Here is a 16,763-nt window from a genome sequence, read left to right as displayed (position 1 = left end):
TTTTATTTTTGATGCAGCTTTTTATTACTGGACTCAAACTTTCAGACAAGGTTCATCTGAGCCCAGTTAAGCAGAATGTGTAGTGTGGCCCGCTTCTGCATGATGAAGAGAATTTGAAATTACAAGTGCAGGTTTTTCCTTAAGATAGGGCCTGTTAAAGAAAATGTATGTAAAAATAGGGCCAGATAGTTCCACATCCGCCTTAACCGATTTGTTGTTGTTTATTCCCTATTCACCAACATTTCTGGCAGCAATCTTGGACAGTTGCGCCAGGTGCAAGGTTCCAGATGGACGAGGGAGGTCAGGTGACTTTCCCTACTGGCTCCTACTCCCATTAACTGAGAAGTCTGAACAGGAGGGTAAAGCCCCTTGTGCAAATCCAGTTTTTTTATCCATAGAAATAATATTTTACCCTGTGGAGTAAACAGAACCCTTCCTAGATCCTCTGCCAGATCTCTTTGTGATCCATTTGCACATTGGAGGGGGAGTAAATCTCCGATCATTTCCAGGATGGAAGGGGTCATATCAGAGAAAGGACAAATGCCCATGTTGCCGAGCCTTCTAGCTTCCTAGGGACACCAAGCCTGGAATGCCCTTTCTTCACCCCTTGAGTGGAATTTACGAGAGTGGCCATCTCTGCATTGGTGGCGCAGATCTATGCCCATGTAAAAACCATTTACACCGGCCCTGAACCTACTCTGAATTCCTGGCAGGCTTAAAAAAAATGCAGAATTTTAGTATTGAACATACTTTTATGGCCAACTTGAAATCTGTGAATAGGTCCCATTGAAGCAGGCCTGTTTAGTTGTTTACCTCTAAAACCCATAGCATGTATACCTCTGAAGATTCTCGAACCCTTGGATGGCTGAGAGCTTGAATGACAAAATGATATGTGCCTGACAAGCATTTTAATTCTGAACTATATAGTGATCGGCCTTGGGACTCCGGAGATTCCTACAGAAATAGGGCTGTCCCTTGTAGGTCCAGAAGGGATGAATTTAGGCCCGAGTCAACATTATCGCTATAAACGCATCCCATTTACATTAACTGGTAACTGTCTGTACATTGATCCTAAGTGGTTATCCTGGACGTCTTCCAAGTCCTTGATGTGGGAGGCGCACAGGCTGGGGCTCTGTTTCCGCTCTACTTTCTCCCCTTTGACGCCCCGCCCCCCCCCCCCCCCCCCCCCCACTTCTCAGGCACAATTATCTGATTTTGAAGGGACCCCAGAGGTCGGTCACTTAATTACCAAATGACTCCCTCCGAGCCCCCACCAACCCATCTCGTATCAACTGCCAACTATTCCCAAAGGTCCCCAAAAGGTTGATGACTTGAAGCACGAGGCACATATGGGGTCAATTACCCAATTATCGAACGACCCGAGCACTAAACTCGAAACATTCCTAAGTAGAGGGACATTAAAAGTGCTAATCTGCCCCGACATCCAGGGTCACGACCAAACCACAGTGCAAGCAAACTTGCTTTAAAATTAAATGTTTGTTTGGCGTCACTGTACGCGGGGTATTATTTTTATGCTTTCAAACTATTTGTAACCTCACAAGTCAAACGCTAGTTTAGGTCACGGCAAACATTACAGCTCCCGGTGACATCACGGGGCGTGACATCACGGGGCGCGACATCACTCGCGGAGTGGCACATCTCTGCTAGACCCTATGCAGTAGTAGCTGCAGAGTCTTATACTAGGTTCTCGACAGCGCTTTAAAATGAAAATCAATCAGGCTTTAGTGAAAAGCCAATGACCCCAATTTGTTAGCGCTATTTAAGAATGTAAAGTTATGAGTGGCTTTTCTAGAGAGCCCCCATTAATTTGGTTATTTTTTTTTATTTATATAGCCATAAATAAACAAGCTGCAAACTACGCGAAAGCAATACTGACAAATACTTAGATTAAATGTGTTTGTACACAAGCAATACTGACAAATACTTAGATTAAATGTGTTTGTACACAAGCAATACTGACAAATACTTAGATTAAATGTGTTTGTACACAAGCAATACTGACAAATACTTAGATTAAATGTGTTTGTACACGAATATAAAAGAAAACATGTAACACAGCTGTAAAAATGCAAAATTGCCTCGCCTAAAAATCAAAATAGTAATATAAAAATCTCATTATATATCGAAGGCTTCTTGGCGCTAGTGGGAGGTGAAGAAACAACATGATCATAACAAGAGACTAGAATATTACATAATAAGCGGCTTTTCCTGCTCCTTATGAAATAAAAAATGTAAGTGAACAAAATTCGAGGTGAGGCTGCCTGCTTTTTTGGGGTGAGGGGGTGGTCAAGCGCTCTGGATAAAGATGCCCGAAAGGAGCCATTCTGGCTCCCTGCGCGGACGGTGTCTGCGGTACAAGGGAGGCACAGAGCAGAGATTCAAGGCGCTTCTTTCAAAGAACCCAAATAAATGGCGCACGTGCCGCAGGCTCTTTCCGAGGCATGTTTCCTAGAGACAGTCCCAAAAGTTCACGCTATCGCACAAAACGCAAGCCGCTGCTTGCATTCCTAACTCTCCCGCTCAAGCAGTTCGTCGTTGATCGGTTCTGGGGGATCACAATGGCTGCACCATTCGCAAACACCATTTTTAACAGGTCCATCACTCTTAACATGAAGACCTGCGGATCAAAGCATGCTGTTTGTAAGACCCCCGCGCGCGCCCCGCACAGGACACAAGTGCAGCCCTGCACCAATCAGAGATGGCTATCTGTGCTGCTGATAACAGCGCAGGACCAGGCCAGGGAGCAGGAACTGGGGGTCCCGGCGGGTGACCCCCGAGTGCACCCGTGCTGGGCTTCGAAGGGGCAGATAGGCTTATCAGCTTCTTGTTTGTTGTCCCGGAGCAGCCCCCCCCCCCCACCCCCCCGCACACACTTGCATCCGCCCAGCAGCCCCCCAGCTATCTGCACTTCACTCGCCCCGTGACTGAGGAAGGGGCGTGGCTCACCCGGGGACAAAGGCCTGCTATCAGTTTGTCACAAACGGATGAATAATTTGCAAAGGTGTGGCGACAAGAGCCTCGCGTGACCTCACACTGATTGAGAGGGAGGGGTAGGTAACTCAGGAAAGGCCCCCCCCCACTTAAGTTCTGCACTAGAGGGCAGTCGGAAGGTTTGGGGGGCTGCCTCGGGCGGGCAAATACCTAGTTCACACTTGGAAAGTTTATCTTTTATCTGCATGTATCTGGTGGCCCAATATCCCATACCTCACACATGTTGAAGTGTTAGCCAAAGCCAATAAATATCTGTGGGATATGGGAGACTCGGGGGGGGGGGGGGGGGGCTTCTTACATTCTGCAGGGGGGGGGCATCATTTGCCACTGAACATGACCATTCAGACTGACTGTCATAAGGGCTAACGATGAGAATCAAGTGCTGGTGCTGGCCACCTGCAAACACCAGCTCAAATTAAGTACGGACCCCACCGCACCTACATCCTCCCTGGGCTCACATTGGCCCCATTTACAATTGACTCTTTTGTTTAATTATGTTTTTTTTTCCCTTTCATTTCTGTCTCTGAAGAAGTAGATATGGATGACAGAGGGTAGGGCTACTACAGGCATGAATTAGTTCCTGATGCACTTCAAAATCAGCGGCTGACTTTTGGCGAAAGCATACAGCCAATAGCATTAACTGAGCGGTGAATATCTCCCTGGGCTCAGCCAAGACATGCTTGACAAATGACAAACTCAAGCCAATGGGAGACAGAGGTTGATTAAAGAAAGCCAATGGCTGAAAAGGGCGGGTCCAAAGCCAACTCTATATATTTTGTTAGCAATGGGTGTTGTGTGTTAGCCAGCTGTCAAAAGAGACCGAAAACAGTACAAGAGGAACACAGAAATGCAAAATACTCTGCAAAAACAGAAATCACACCTTGGTAGAGGCCTAGAAAACATTATAGGAACATTAACGTCACAATTGTGTGTACTAGATTGTGCAACTGGCCATCCAAGAAGGCTTTAGCTTAAATTGACGCGAGCAGCAGAGCAGTGAGGAGAGCTGCCAATCCTATACCTCAGTGTATGAAATCCTGAGCAGCAACACAGACCCTACATCAAGCATCTTCCATGCACCTCTCACCATGTACGGATTATAAGAGTGACACGCAACACATTTACTAACACCCTTGTCAGGATCCACGCAGGCATTCTGTGGCTAACTGTCTCCATGTCCAACAGCACCCAATGGCATAGTTGGCTCACTTGGTTGGTAAGTCAACAAAAATATTCCTTATGTGTGCCAAGATAGGACTATTTGCCAACCTCTAAAGCCGGGGTGTCCAACATAGGTCCTCGAGGACCAGATCCATGCCAGCTTTTAAGATAAACCCCGAATTAAAAAAAAAAACGTACATTTAGATTGATAACATCTGGGGATCTCTTAAAAACTGGCACCTCTGGTGATTCATTTACTTTTATCTTCATGGAAACATGTTTTCCATTTCATTTGTACAACACATACAAACAAGACTTGGCAAAGCCAATAGGTCTAACTTGCATTTTGAGCCTGGACTAAAACATTTGTACAATGGAAAACAAAGCAAAAAAAGATTGCTTTCTGTATCGAATGTATTATTTGAGATAAATAATGCAATGTGTGACAGTGCAGCATACATGTGAGAGTAAAGTAGTTCATCATGCATCGTATTGCCAGCACTCCATAGGAGGTGTAAAAATACGCCAAACAGCCAACAATGGAACAATACGCCATACAGCCAACAATGGAACAATACGCCAAACAGCCAACAATGGAACAATACGCCAAACAGCCAACAATGGAACAATACGCCATACAGCCAACAATGGAACAATACGCCAAACAGCCAACAATGGAACAATACGCCAAACAGCCAACAATGGAACAATACGCCAAACAGCCAACAATATTTGGAGAGAAGCAAAACATTCCTCTGGGCGGAGTCAGAGCCCAGTCTGTGTGAATTCTAAAGCATTGTAAACAACAGGTCTTCAGACAGCTGCACTGCTAAGCGAGACCTAATAATGACTTGTTGTTGAGGCTTATAAACAGAGTTTGAGATGTGATGTTTGTGGTTGGCCTCCGTGGTCCTATATTGAACCAGTAGATACATTTTCTTTTTAAGGAAGAAAGACAACAGGCTGTCCGATATGTCCCCCCATGTGGCCCTTTATCCTTCCAAGAATCTAGGCCTGTGATTGGGTGGATGGGATACTTCGAGCCACAGAAACTGAGACGGGACACTGGGAAGCATCAACCGAGCGGTTCTCCCGAAATTTTCCAGGGTTTAAAAATACACAGCATTATTTTTGTGAAAAAGAAAGCATGATTTAATTTAAAATATGAAGCTGCTGCCAAGGCAGTCATCAGCTGGGGAAGTTCCAGCGCTGAGACATGGGAGCCGGGGAGAGCACAGGTGAAGAAGAAAGAAAACACTGCCGAATGGTCATTTCCTATTAAAAATTAAGGATAATAGGTTATATCTAAGAAGTGACAAACATTCACAATACAAACGTCGATGTAGGCATGTTAAAATAGGCTCTAGTGCAGAACCAGGAAGAACCGACCTCAAGGACAGCGTCATCGGCTAAGGTTGAGACATGTAATAGGACAAGAGCTGTGTGTTTGGGAAGTGTCTTTTGAGTGTGTGTTGAGGAGTGACTGTCTGGTGTTCCCAGGGGAGTCAAGCTGCATGGGAAGGAGTTTGGGAAAGCAGGGTTGTCTGCGTGCTCCTTAAGACGGGAGATGAATGTGGTTCAGTGCACCTGGTCCTGAAGGGTGGGCCTGTCTGGTTACTCTTGGCAGGTGATGGGTAAGAGGTGTTGAGTGCTATATTTCTCTTTGAAGCTGAGGGAGCATGTTTCCTTCCTACTGGGTGTACTAAGTGAACATGTTTCCTTCCTATTGGGCGTACTGAGTGAGCAGGTTTCCTTCCTATTGGGCGTACTGAGTGAGCATGTTTCCTTCCTATTGGGGGTACTGAGTGAGCAAGTTTCCTTCCTATTGAGCGTACTGAGTGAGCATGTTTACTTCCTATTGGGCGTACTGAGTGAGCATGTTTCCTTCCTATTGGTCGTACTGAGTGAGCATGTTTCCTTCCTATTGGGCGTACTGAGTGAACATGTTTACTTCCTATTGGACGTAGAGTGAGCATGTTCCCTTCCTATTGGGCGTGATTTTCTGTGCTACCCTATCAGGGAGCTTCACTGGCTTGGATATTATTGAGTGTAGTACCTGTTGTGGTGACACTAGGAGACGTATGCACTCTTTGTTGCCCCATTGTTGTTGGAGAGTGCTAGTCCGCTGGGTAATAAGTTATGGGGAGCAGCAGCAAGATGGTGGCCCAGAGCAAGCATCGTTGCATATCGACTCCCTGGACTACATCACCAATTTGTGATATAAAAGGCATGTTAACGTCAACCCGGATTCCAAGGCTTCTTGCCACCATTGCTTTAGACAGTTTCAATGTTGCGAGCAATCCGTAAACTGAGCCCGTGCTCAGCCAGGTCAGTGTTGGGCCACTCACAATTCGACCAACGGTGAAGAGCAACATTTTCAAGAAAGGGTCATACTCGCTTGGGGTTGAGTCTGTCAGTACCTTGGTTAAAGTCTCTCTGCATCAGAACTTTCTGTGCTGGGGATACAGGAATAAGGATAGTTCGCTAAAATTCACTAAGGAGAAGGAAGGAAGGGACTGGATCCTGGTAGAGGGTGCATTCGTGCAAAGACTGGGGAATGTTTGGGTTTATTCTGCAAACAACCTTATCTTAAGTGTGAATGACACTTAACCTAGGCGCACTGTTGCTCTAGCGTGAAACACGCTAAAATAATATCAACACTCTTCAATTACATTTTGGGTTTATTCTGCAAACACATAACCTAAGGACGAAGGGGATCTAATCACACCCAGGCATGGTCGAGGAATGCATCAGCAGGACTGGCCTGCTCTGGAAGCAGCCCTGCAGGCTGCCCTCAGCATCACTCATCCAACTGGCCATAGGTTCAGTGACCTCTGTGGAATCCCAGGCCTGTACATGGTCACTGTGATGGTTAAAGAAGACACCCTGGGACAGTTTCCATTTACACCAACACAGGGCAGGGACAACTGCCCACGAAATCACAAGCCTGGACCTCCAGGGCTTCACCCCCCTAAAACTCATCTTAAACTAATTGACTGATTGAGAACAGTGTCTGCTCGAATACATTAAAATCACTTCTGAGGTAACAGCAAAGATAACACAGATAAAAAACTCTACTATCTCCCTACTAAAACATGTTACAGGAGGGAACAGCCCTGCTTCTGGTTTCTACACGTGGGAACCAGGAGTATGAAGAATGTTTCCCCCCTTAAACCCTACACCCAGACCCCGGCTGACGGAAAGCAGGCCAGCAACGATAAGAAGATCCTTACCAGGGCATCCAGGGCCACTGCAGATGCAGCCCAGTTAAAAACACACTCAGCACAGGGCTGTTTCAAGCAGACCACTTACACTAACAGCAAAGGAATCCATCAAAGGCTTACACGCTTAGCTGAACCGATACACAGGTACCCACTCTGAACAATAAGGCACCAAGGGAATACAAGGCAAGCATTACAAAGAGAAACAGGAGACATTTGCCAAGGACTGGACACAAAGTGAGGCGGCAGCGATTGCAGGTAGGGAAGAAAGAGACTCAACCAGTGATCTAGAAAAGTTACTCCTGGACTGATAACTTTAGGTCCAGAGGCATGCCTACTGAAAATCCCTACCTGAACCCCCCCAGGTAGTGGTGAAAGGTCATCAGAACACCCCCTCCCCCGGAGATGCCTTCAAAACAAAGGAAATAAAAGAGGGAATTGGGCAGGGGGGCTTTGGGGTCTAGTTAACTTATCACTGGAGACACTAATGCACAATTTGAATCAACGTGAAAAGCTGCCGGTGTGCCCTCAAAACGCATCATTTGGCTACTTCCCAGGCACAGGGTCTCAAAGGCTCATCACTCCAATCTAGGGGGGTCTTCCTCCTACCAACCACTAGAGGGCAGTGTGCATGCCCGGGGCCAGGGTTAGTAAGGGCATTGGACCAAAGGCTTCCGGTATTTACCAGGACAGCACCAGTTTTTAGTGGGTTGACCCGGTGTCCCGATAGTTTTTAATTAAAACTAATACAGGTCCTGGCTTTGGGCAGAGAGGCTCGTGCACAATACATTTAAAACAGAGTGCAGGCTCAGTTTCTTCGGCTATCACCAAATTAATCCCGTTACAGCTGTGCACAGGAGACTGTAAAAGGGGCACTTGCGCATCAGCTGAGGGCCTACAGAGACCCTCAGCTGATGTGCAAAGGCACGAGACGTCCCCTTAGCTTCCTCCCAGCATGTGGGAGAGAAGAAGAGAGGTTATTTAATAAAAACACGCATTTGCACTATTTTCGTTTGAATTGTAGTAGATGTTGGCACAACTTTAAAGCAATGTCATGCTTCCAAAAGATGCATTGTAAACTTTCTTTTTAGTTACATGTGGCAGGAGAACATAAAATCATTTTAGGAACCCTTATACCTTCATCCACTACTTTCTACTTTTGCAAATTTCAGCAAATTTAGCACAGTGTCCCGGTTTTCAGGGAGGGCCTACTGAAAACAGGAGGCATGTTTCCATGTGTTAGCAGTGATTGATTCGTTAGTAGCCCCTAGCACAAAGCGATTACATTAACACCCATAATACTGTAAGTAACAGTTGCATTTAATTAGTCTAAGAGCCACACTGAACATATTTTTCCATGTTGGTGAGCGCTGGTATTTAAATCCTTCTATGCCCCCCAGTCAATGCAAAATTGTAGTCCTACATTTATGTTTGTGGAATGTCCTGGTTTCAGCCTTCCAAGATCTGGGCTAGTGATGAATTTGTAAAAAAATATTAGTGCCAGGACCCTCATCTGGAGCCCATGGCAACTTGCACAACCCAATGCCCCTCCCAGCTCTGCCATTGACAGTACCAACACAACTGCAAAGCAGCACGCTCCTACAATTGTGTCAATTCAGTCAGTTCTAAGCCCCCACAGCTATAACAATGGCTTGGGTGTCCGGCATTAGCCATGATTAATGTATATTGAATTAATATACAACTGTTATTGTGCTCATCTGTAAATTAGACAGCGCCACCACGTGGCAGACTGCCATAAGTGCCAGTGTTGACAATTAACTGCCGGTGCTGAGCACCGGAAAACACAGGCTCAAATTAAGCACTGCTAGTCACCATACCAAAGCACAAGTTAGGGGTACGAATGGATCACCTTAACTGACGTCTTGTCCAACAAGTACAGTGCTCGCCACAGAGGGCCCCTGCATCTGAGACCCCCTGGCTAGCAGGAGTAAATCTTTGTACCGCTTTTGTTGCTGGGGGCCGATATCAAAACTGGCCACTGGCAACAATAACGCCCCCCAAAGGGTCTAACACCGGCCCCCCACCCTGGCGGCCCACCAGGGAAATGCCCGGTGCCAGCTATGGCCAGTCCGGCCCGGCGGCTTGAATACTCATCCAATCTCTCTAACAGCAAAAAAAAAACAAGGATGCTCCCCGTCCAAAAGGCGGTCATGACCAAAAGTCACGCCACGTTGTTTCAACCTTTAATATTAGCACCAGAAACCCCTAGGTATTTATAAAACTCGAATCAAATAAAATCAGTGGCCCTGAGCTTTCAAAGCAAGCCTCCATTGGTTCCAGCCCACTGGGGAAATGTCCTGTGGAACAAGGGCCAGTCTGACCCAGTCTCGGACTTACAGTTGCCACATGGTGTTTATTTTTTAATTTTTTAACTTGCTTGGCTAGTATTTTAAGGTCCAGGCCAATAGAAATATTGGGAAAAGCAGTGAAATACAGTATTTTTCTCTTCTGAAACATAAACCCAAAAAAGCAAACAAATAAAAAAATAAAGTTACAAAGTATTTGAGAGCTGAATGCCAAGTAAAGCCCACAGATGGATATTTGAAACATTACCACAGAATCCTGAAATTTTACACAAATTCTATTTCCTTTACCAGCTCTTAGCTGTTCCAGATTAGCAAATTGTAAAGACAAGGTCAGTATTTTTTTTCCTAAGAAATGCAGCACCCATTTTCACAGTTCTCTTTATCGCGACTGTACATGTCCCGATAATGCCAAGCGCGAGCAGAGCATCGGCAAGCGCGCATTTAGGACCCGGCCCCCAGGCCCCCGCCCCCTACCTTATCTAGATAGGGGCGGCCGGTCTGCCCCAATGGGCGACCGGCCACTTAACACTTCCGGGGCAGGAGGACGCACTTCCGGTGTGACAGAGGGCGGAGCTTGGTGACCTATTTAGGTTCTAGGGGCAGGGACCCCGGCCTCTCCTTCCTCTGTTGCACCGGATCGGTGGCGGCCTCCCAGAAGCGTCCCCCTCCTACAGCCCCTTGTATAGTTTTAAACTTTCCCTCGTCCGGAGTAAAGAGGGGGATGCCGGAGGTTCAGCACAGCGAGTTCGTGGTTCGAGGCGACGAGGAGGAGAAGCACGTCGGGTTGCAGCCGTCGGTAGAAAGACCTTGGAACAGTACAATTGACCGACGGAATGGACGGGAGTCCGCCTTGCGTACTCCCTAGGCCAGCACTGAGGGGGGAGACGGGAAGCTCTCCGCTGTGAAATAGGGCCCCGGCTGGGGAGGCTAGGGCGACAGGTTACAAGCCTCCTGGGTTCCTGGTCAGCCTGGTGGGCGGAGGGTGGGCCCCTGGAGAAGGCGGACAAGGATCAGAGGTTGGGGGCCCACTCCTCATGGGGCGCAGGTGGGTTCCACCTTGCGTGGATGCACGGCATGGAAGAGGGGAGCTGGAAGCCCCCTTAGTGCTGGAGGATTAGAATCTTAATCTGGCGGAAGAAGATCAGGAAGTCAAGAATAAAATTGTGTTGATAACTGTATGTAATGAATTTTGAAATGCCTTGTCATGTTTATGAAATGTCAAAATATTAAACATGGCCGTTTTACACCCACACAAATCTCTGTTGTTGATTCTCATGTGGGTTGTCAGGTTATAAGGAGGGAGCGGGGAGCATGCTGGCGATCCGGGTCCTAAGAGTATTGAGATGAACCTAGTCACCCAACCAGCTGTTATTATTTTGAATTCACGCAGGCATATTTGCAGGCCCATCCATACCCCTCAATCCCACTTATTAATCCCTGTCACTCATCACCTTAAAGTTCTAGAATATCACCAGAGCATGAGCAGAAGTCCAGAACATTCCGCAATGTCAACTGGTACATTTTATGAATTTACACTGCAGACCCGGACCTTTTCCGAGGTTCCTTCCACAAAGGACCATTTATGGAGCTTTCACACAGACCAGCAGGGATGCAACTAAAGTGCCCTGGGCTCTTATAGAAGCAAGGAAAATGCCAATCCCTCACCTAATGTCGGGTAGTGAAAAAAACAGTCATGATTGTGGTACCTCAATTGTTTAAACCAAGGCCCCTGTGCTGTTGCACATGCTGTAGCATTTTGCAGGCCTATTGTTTGACCTGCAAAAGACACAATTGATGGATGGAATGCAGAACAAATCAAAACATTCATCCCAGTCAAAAGATCTGGGTTAAATCTATCATTCTTTAGCTCACTCCGCCACCCCAGTTTAGACCTGGCCATATGCAAATCAGTCTTGACCCTGTGCCTCATGGGAACAGTCCAGCCCGAACTGCCAAGCCAGGGCTTCCCTGGACCTGAAACAAGCATCCTAGGACCGGTTCTTTTTGTATTCTTTGACCTAGCGCACAGGTGCATCACCCCAACTTGCACAAAGGCCAGGTCCCCAGGGGCTGTCCCCAGTCTCAGCATCTGAACTGGCACAGAGGCCCATTTACTGAACCAGGTTGAGATCAGCAACATCTTATAGACTTTTCCGGAAGTCCAGAATCTTTTCTTCCCGAGACTCAGAATCCTTGAGCGACCAACTCATCCGAGCCTTGAAGCAACAGAACCAAAAACAGATTTTTCTTCTGCTGCTATTTTTTTGGATAACCTTTAGCGAAATTAACAAGTGAGCAGCGGTGGCTGGCCTGGGACCAGCTTCCCATCGACTCCTTTAAAAATAGCAAGGACCCACTTGTCGGAGTCTGTGCAGGGCCGAGGAGCCTGCGGGGAGCCCTGCTGAGAGCCAGTGAGGCTGCCAGGGATGAGGGAACCTTGCTGAGGGCCAAGTATCCGAGCTGGGACCTGAAGCTCTGTTAAGTGGAACTCTCCTAGGGGCCAGGGAGCTTGCACTGTGAGCTATGCTGGATGCTTATGGGTGTACGGAGGGCTAGAAGGTACTACAGAGGGAAGAAAGGGCCAGGGAGTCTGCTAAGAGGCAAGGTGGCTGCTGAGGGCCAGGGAGTCTGCTAAGAGGCAAGGTGGCTGCTGTGGGCCAGGGGAGCCTCGTCTGCTGAGGGCCTGCAGAGGGGTACAAAAGGGGGTGGTGATGGACGGAGCATCTGAACCAATCAAACACTCACATCCAGTCAACAGATCTGGGTTTAATCCTTCACCGTTCTTTAGCCCACTCTGCCACCCCAGTTCAGACATGGCCATATGCAAATCAGTCTGACCCTGTGCCTCATGGGAACAGTCCAGCCTGAACTGCCAAGCCATGCCTTCCCTGGACCGGAAACAAGCTTCCGAGGACCGGTTTCTGGCATTTCAGCAGTCTTCAGCCCGGCTTGCTGGAATCCAGTGGCAAAGTGAGCAAGGGACTCACGTCTGAGCATACCCTGCCACACTTATGGCGAACAAAGCAGTACAAAAGGGGGTGGTGATGGACGGAGCATCTGAACCAATCAAACACTCACACCCAGTCAACAGATCTGGGTTTAATCCATCACCGTTCTTTAGCCCACTCTGCCACCCCAGTTCAGACATGGCCATATGCAAATCAGTCTGACCCTGTGCCTCATGAGAACAGTCCAGCCCGAACTGCCAAGCCATGTCTTTCCTGGACAGGAAACAAGCTTCCGAGGACCGGTTTCTGGCATTTCAGCTGTCTTCAGCCCAGCTTGCTCGAATCCAGTGGCAAAGTGAGCAAGGGTCAGGGAGTCTGCTAAGAGGTAAGGTGGATGCTGAGGGCCAGGGGGAGCCTCGTCTATTGAGGCCCTTCAGAGGGTCAGGGAGTCTGCTAAGAGCCAAGGTGGCTGCTGAAGGCCAGTGGGAGCCTCGTCCGCTGAGGGCCTGCAGAGGGTCAGGGAGTCTGCTAAGAGGCAAGGTGGCTGCTGAGTGCCAAGGGGGGCCTCGTCTGCTGAGGGCCAGGGAGTCTGCTAAGAGGCAAGGTGGCTGCTGAGTGCCAAGAAGCCTCGTCTGAATAGAGCGCGTAGAGGGCCGGTGTGCCTGCTGAGAGTCAGGAAGCCTTCTAAGACCCATACTATCTTCTAGAAGCAATTTCCTTCTCGTTCCCAACAACGGTGGGATCTCGATAAATCCTTATCAAGAAAATAGAAACCATTAACACAGTATCTTTGACACCAGCCATAGTCTCCAGTGTCCCACCACAAAACTCTTCTCTTCCCAAAGAAATCCACTGCTGCTTCCTCCCAAAATGTCCATTTTTTTCAATGAATCCCAGTGCCAGCACCACATTCATCTGCAACCTTCGCGCCCCGGCAACTCACCAAGATGACTTCACCCATCAAAGGGCTGCAGGGATGGGTGGGTCCGCCTGGCCGGCCACTCCCTAAAGGGAGGTCCCGGACCCTTTAAAGTTAGCAATCATCAATCTCTTGCAAAAAAGCAGCAGTGACTGCCAAAAACGACAGTCAATCAGATCCATGGCCATGGAGAAGGTGGGGATCTTGTTCCTTCAAGCTATCCTAGACAACGTCCAAGTGACATCAACCCTTGCAATCACCCTTGTTTGATAGAGTCAACCCTAGCAGCCTCTTCCAATGAGTTTCCCATGTAGGTTTCATCTCAAAACCAGCCTTTCCCTGGATTGCCCCCCCCCCCCCCCCTGGCGGCTGCTCATTCAACATTTTGCATCTTTAGCTAGATCGAGGTCACGTGAGCGCCCCCCACAGATCACTTCTGCTGTAAAAACAGAAATGCCTCCTAAACCCTCATTAAAAATCCAGTTCTACTCAAGCGCCGACCGTGTATAAGTCTACCTGCAGCTCGCAGCCAAGCCGCATTTATTCCACGATCCACACCAAGGGTGTCCAGCGTTGGGCCACAAGGGCTGGAGACGGGCCACATGTAGAGGAAAACACCTACTGTGCAAAACACTTACATTAACTGCAAGTAAATGGATCCCTTCTTGTGTTCTATACATCTGTATAGCGCACTTCTACCGGGCGCAAGGCACCGAGGCGCTTTCGGAACCTCTGCTGCAACTGTTACAGTTCTGGAGATGACAGGGGAGGGGGGCGTTCAAAGACTGCATATCTTAAGAGGGGGCATTTTCGCTCCCCCTGGTATAATTTCATATCTAGCGTGTGGGTGTGACCTGCTGAGATTGAGCGCCAACACCCGCGGGCTCCGGCTGCCCTCTCACCCCGCCTCCCTCCCCCTCTGCCTGGCCGCCAGGCACAGATCTTCCCTGGGCCCGGATCCAACGTGGACGCGAAGCAGGGGCATTCCGACGCGTCTGGGGGAGCGAGGTGCGAGGTCCTTTATCTCTTCTCTCCGCTGGGGTCATTATTAAGGAATGTAGGTGCCCCCCCCCCCCCCTTGCAGGACGTTACACTACACAAACTCTGATAACGGGACATGTCCGATCACACGTCATGTGTCACGGGAGGCAGACAGACAACTTGTGAGCCTGGAGGTTATCGGTAATCGAACAATAATCGACGAGGCGAGGGACCGATTCAAACAATCAAATTCCAACTTCCCACGATACAGAAATTAGCACCATGTGTAGCCCCTGGGGACTTTAAACTGGATGTCAAAGCGCTATATAAACAAAAGAGGAACCGCATACATCTTGTGAAAAACAAAACAATGGGTAAATGTACCGCTATGAAGTAAAGGCTAAGTCACACGCAGCGCTTTATAAAACTCCCAAATAAATGATTTAATAAATGAGAGACACTGCTAAAATTACGGCAAAACTTTATTTCAACAGTCGTCAGAGAAATAAATCCCCACCTACCTACAACAATTCAAGAACTGGTAAAATGTAGACATTGGGTACTGAACATACCTAGCGATGATAGTACTTAATGATGTTACTTTGAACTTTGCTATAGCGCCAACGTGATCTGGATGAACGTCAGAGCGCTTTATATAGAAAGAGATTCAAAAAATGTTTTGTTTCAAGCAATATGCTAGGATAGTAGTACCAGGTGAGTAACAGTGCAACTGATGTAAGTACACATAATATAGTTACTTTGGCACAAGAAATAAAATACGCCACAGCAATTTTTTTTTTTTTTTTTTTTTAGAGTCATATAGCGCCTACTAGACCCGAGACATCGGGTATCAGAGCGCTTTACATGAGGACCAGTTTCGTTACAGAAGAACACATTCATTATATATCTATAGCTTTCATATTGGTAAATGAAACCTTTTGGTGAAACACGTAAAACTTGCTAGCAGGGGAAGTTCTGCACGTGGAACAGATTTGTAACTTTTTTGCAGATTTTCCCCAGAGCCTCCGAATTCGGGGGCTTTTCTCCCTCCACACGAACTGGCGAACCACTAAAACCACCGTGAAACAACACAAACTCTCATCATTTCACAGATGTGGGGAAAAAACGCGGCTTGTCGCATTTTCCCAATTCCACACTTTATGGTAAAGAAGTTAAAATAAAAAAACAGCAAGGCCTACTCTGGACCATGCTGTGGGGCTGGTCACACAGCCTGGTGGGCGTCATTTGTTGGCACCACTGAAGCCTTTATCCTGAAGCGCATCACACCTGTGGCTGGCTTGACCACTGCAGGTTGGGTCTGGCTGGCATGATTTCGAATGCATGGGGTTCATTGTATAACTGTCCTCACATGGCCACAAGAGATGAGACTGGTAATTCCTCCTCAATTTCTACCTCTGATTGAACCCAACACACTCACACGCTTTCCTCCTGCATTACTGGCTACTTCAGGGCTCAAGGGACTGGCTACTACATGTTGTTCAATGCATACATGGCACAGAACTCAGCAGCCCGGCTGCTTCTCAATCTTCCCCTGAGAACACATACGTTCTCTCATCTGAAGGCCCTCCATTGGCTTCCCATAACAAGCATTAGAAATGCAATAGGTCTCGCATTTGTTTGAGTTAGAGCTATTGGCATAGCTCAACAGCTACCGGACAGAAATTGCTACCTTTGCAGGTGCAGAACAGAGCATTGCTCTGTGAAACTGCCTGAAAGCCTAAAACGATGTTGATAGCCTACTAAATTAATAGGCAGATCAGGATGACCAGGAGGAACCGCATAAGTATTGGGATAGCCAACGCAAGCAAATAAGGAGTCAAACTTCCTGGGCGTCACCAAGGCAAGCAAAGGCGGGAGAATCAGACCCAATGCACCAATAAAAACCATGCATTTTTAAATGACGCAACAACAAACAATTGGCAATTCATGGGAATGGATAACAGACCTTGCAGACAGTGCATACGCGCTGTCTAGGCTCGACCTAAAAAAAAAAAAAGGATTTTACTTAGATCCATGGTTTTGGGACTAAGCATGGGCGAATTTTGCGGATCTCGCGTTCGCGAATTTTGCGGATTTGCGAACTCGCAATCCGCAAAATCCGCGAATTCCCGCGAATTTGCGGATTTTTTTTTTTGTGTTCGCCCGTGTTTCTGCCAGTTCGCGAGGGTTTTTA

General features: G+C 47.7%; 1 protein-coding gene across 2 annotated transcripts in view; it reads right to left on the bottom strand.

Annotated features, from left to right (window-relative positions):
• LAMA5 (laminin subunit alpha 5) overlaps window positions 1-16,763 on the bottom strand; it is a 398,257-nt gene that overhangs the window by 282,365 nt on the left and 99,129 nt on the right. The window lies entirely within an intron of this gene.

This window comes from Lissotriton vulgaris, chromosome 7 (assembly GCF_964263255.1).
Source record: "Lissotriton vulgaris chromosome 7, aLisVul1.2, whole genome shotgun sequence".
Classification (NCBI taxonomy): domain Eukaryota; kingdom Metazoa; phylum Chordata; class Amphibia; order Caudata; family Salamandridae; genus Lissotriton; species Lissotriton vulgaris.
This window is presented reverse-complemented; position numbering and strand designations above follow the sequence as displayed.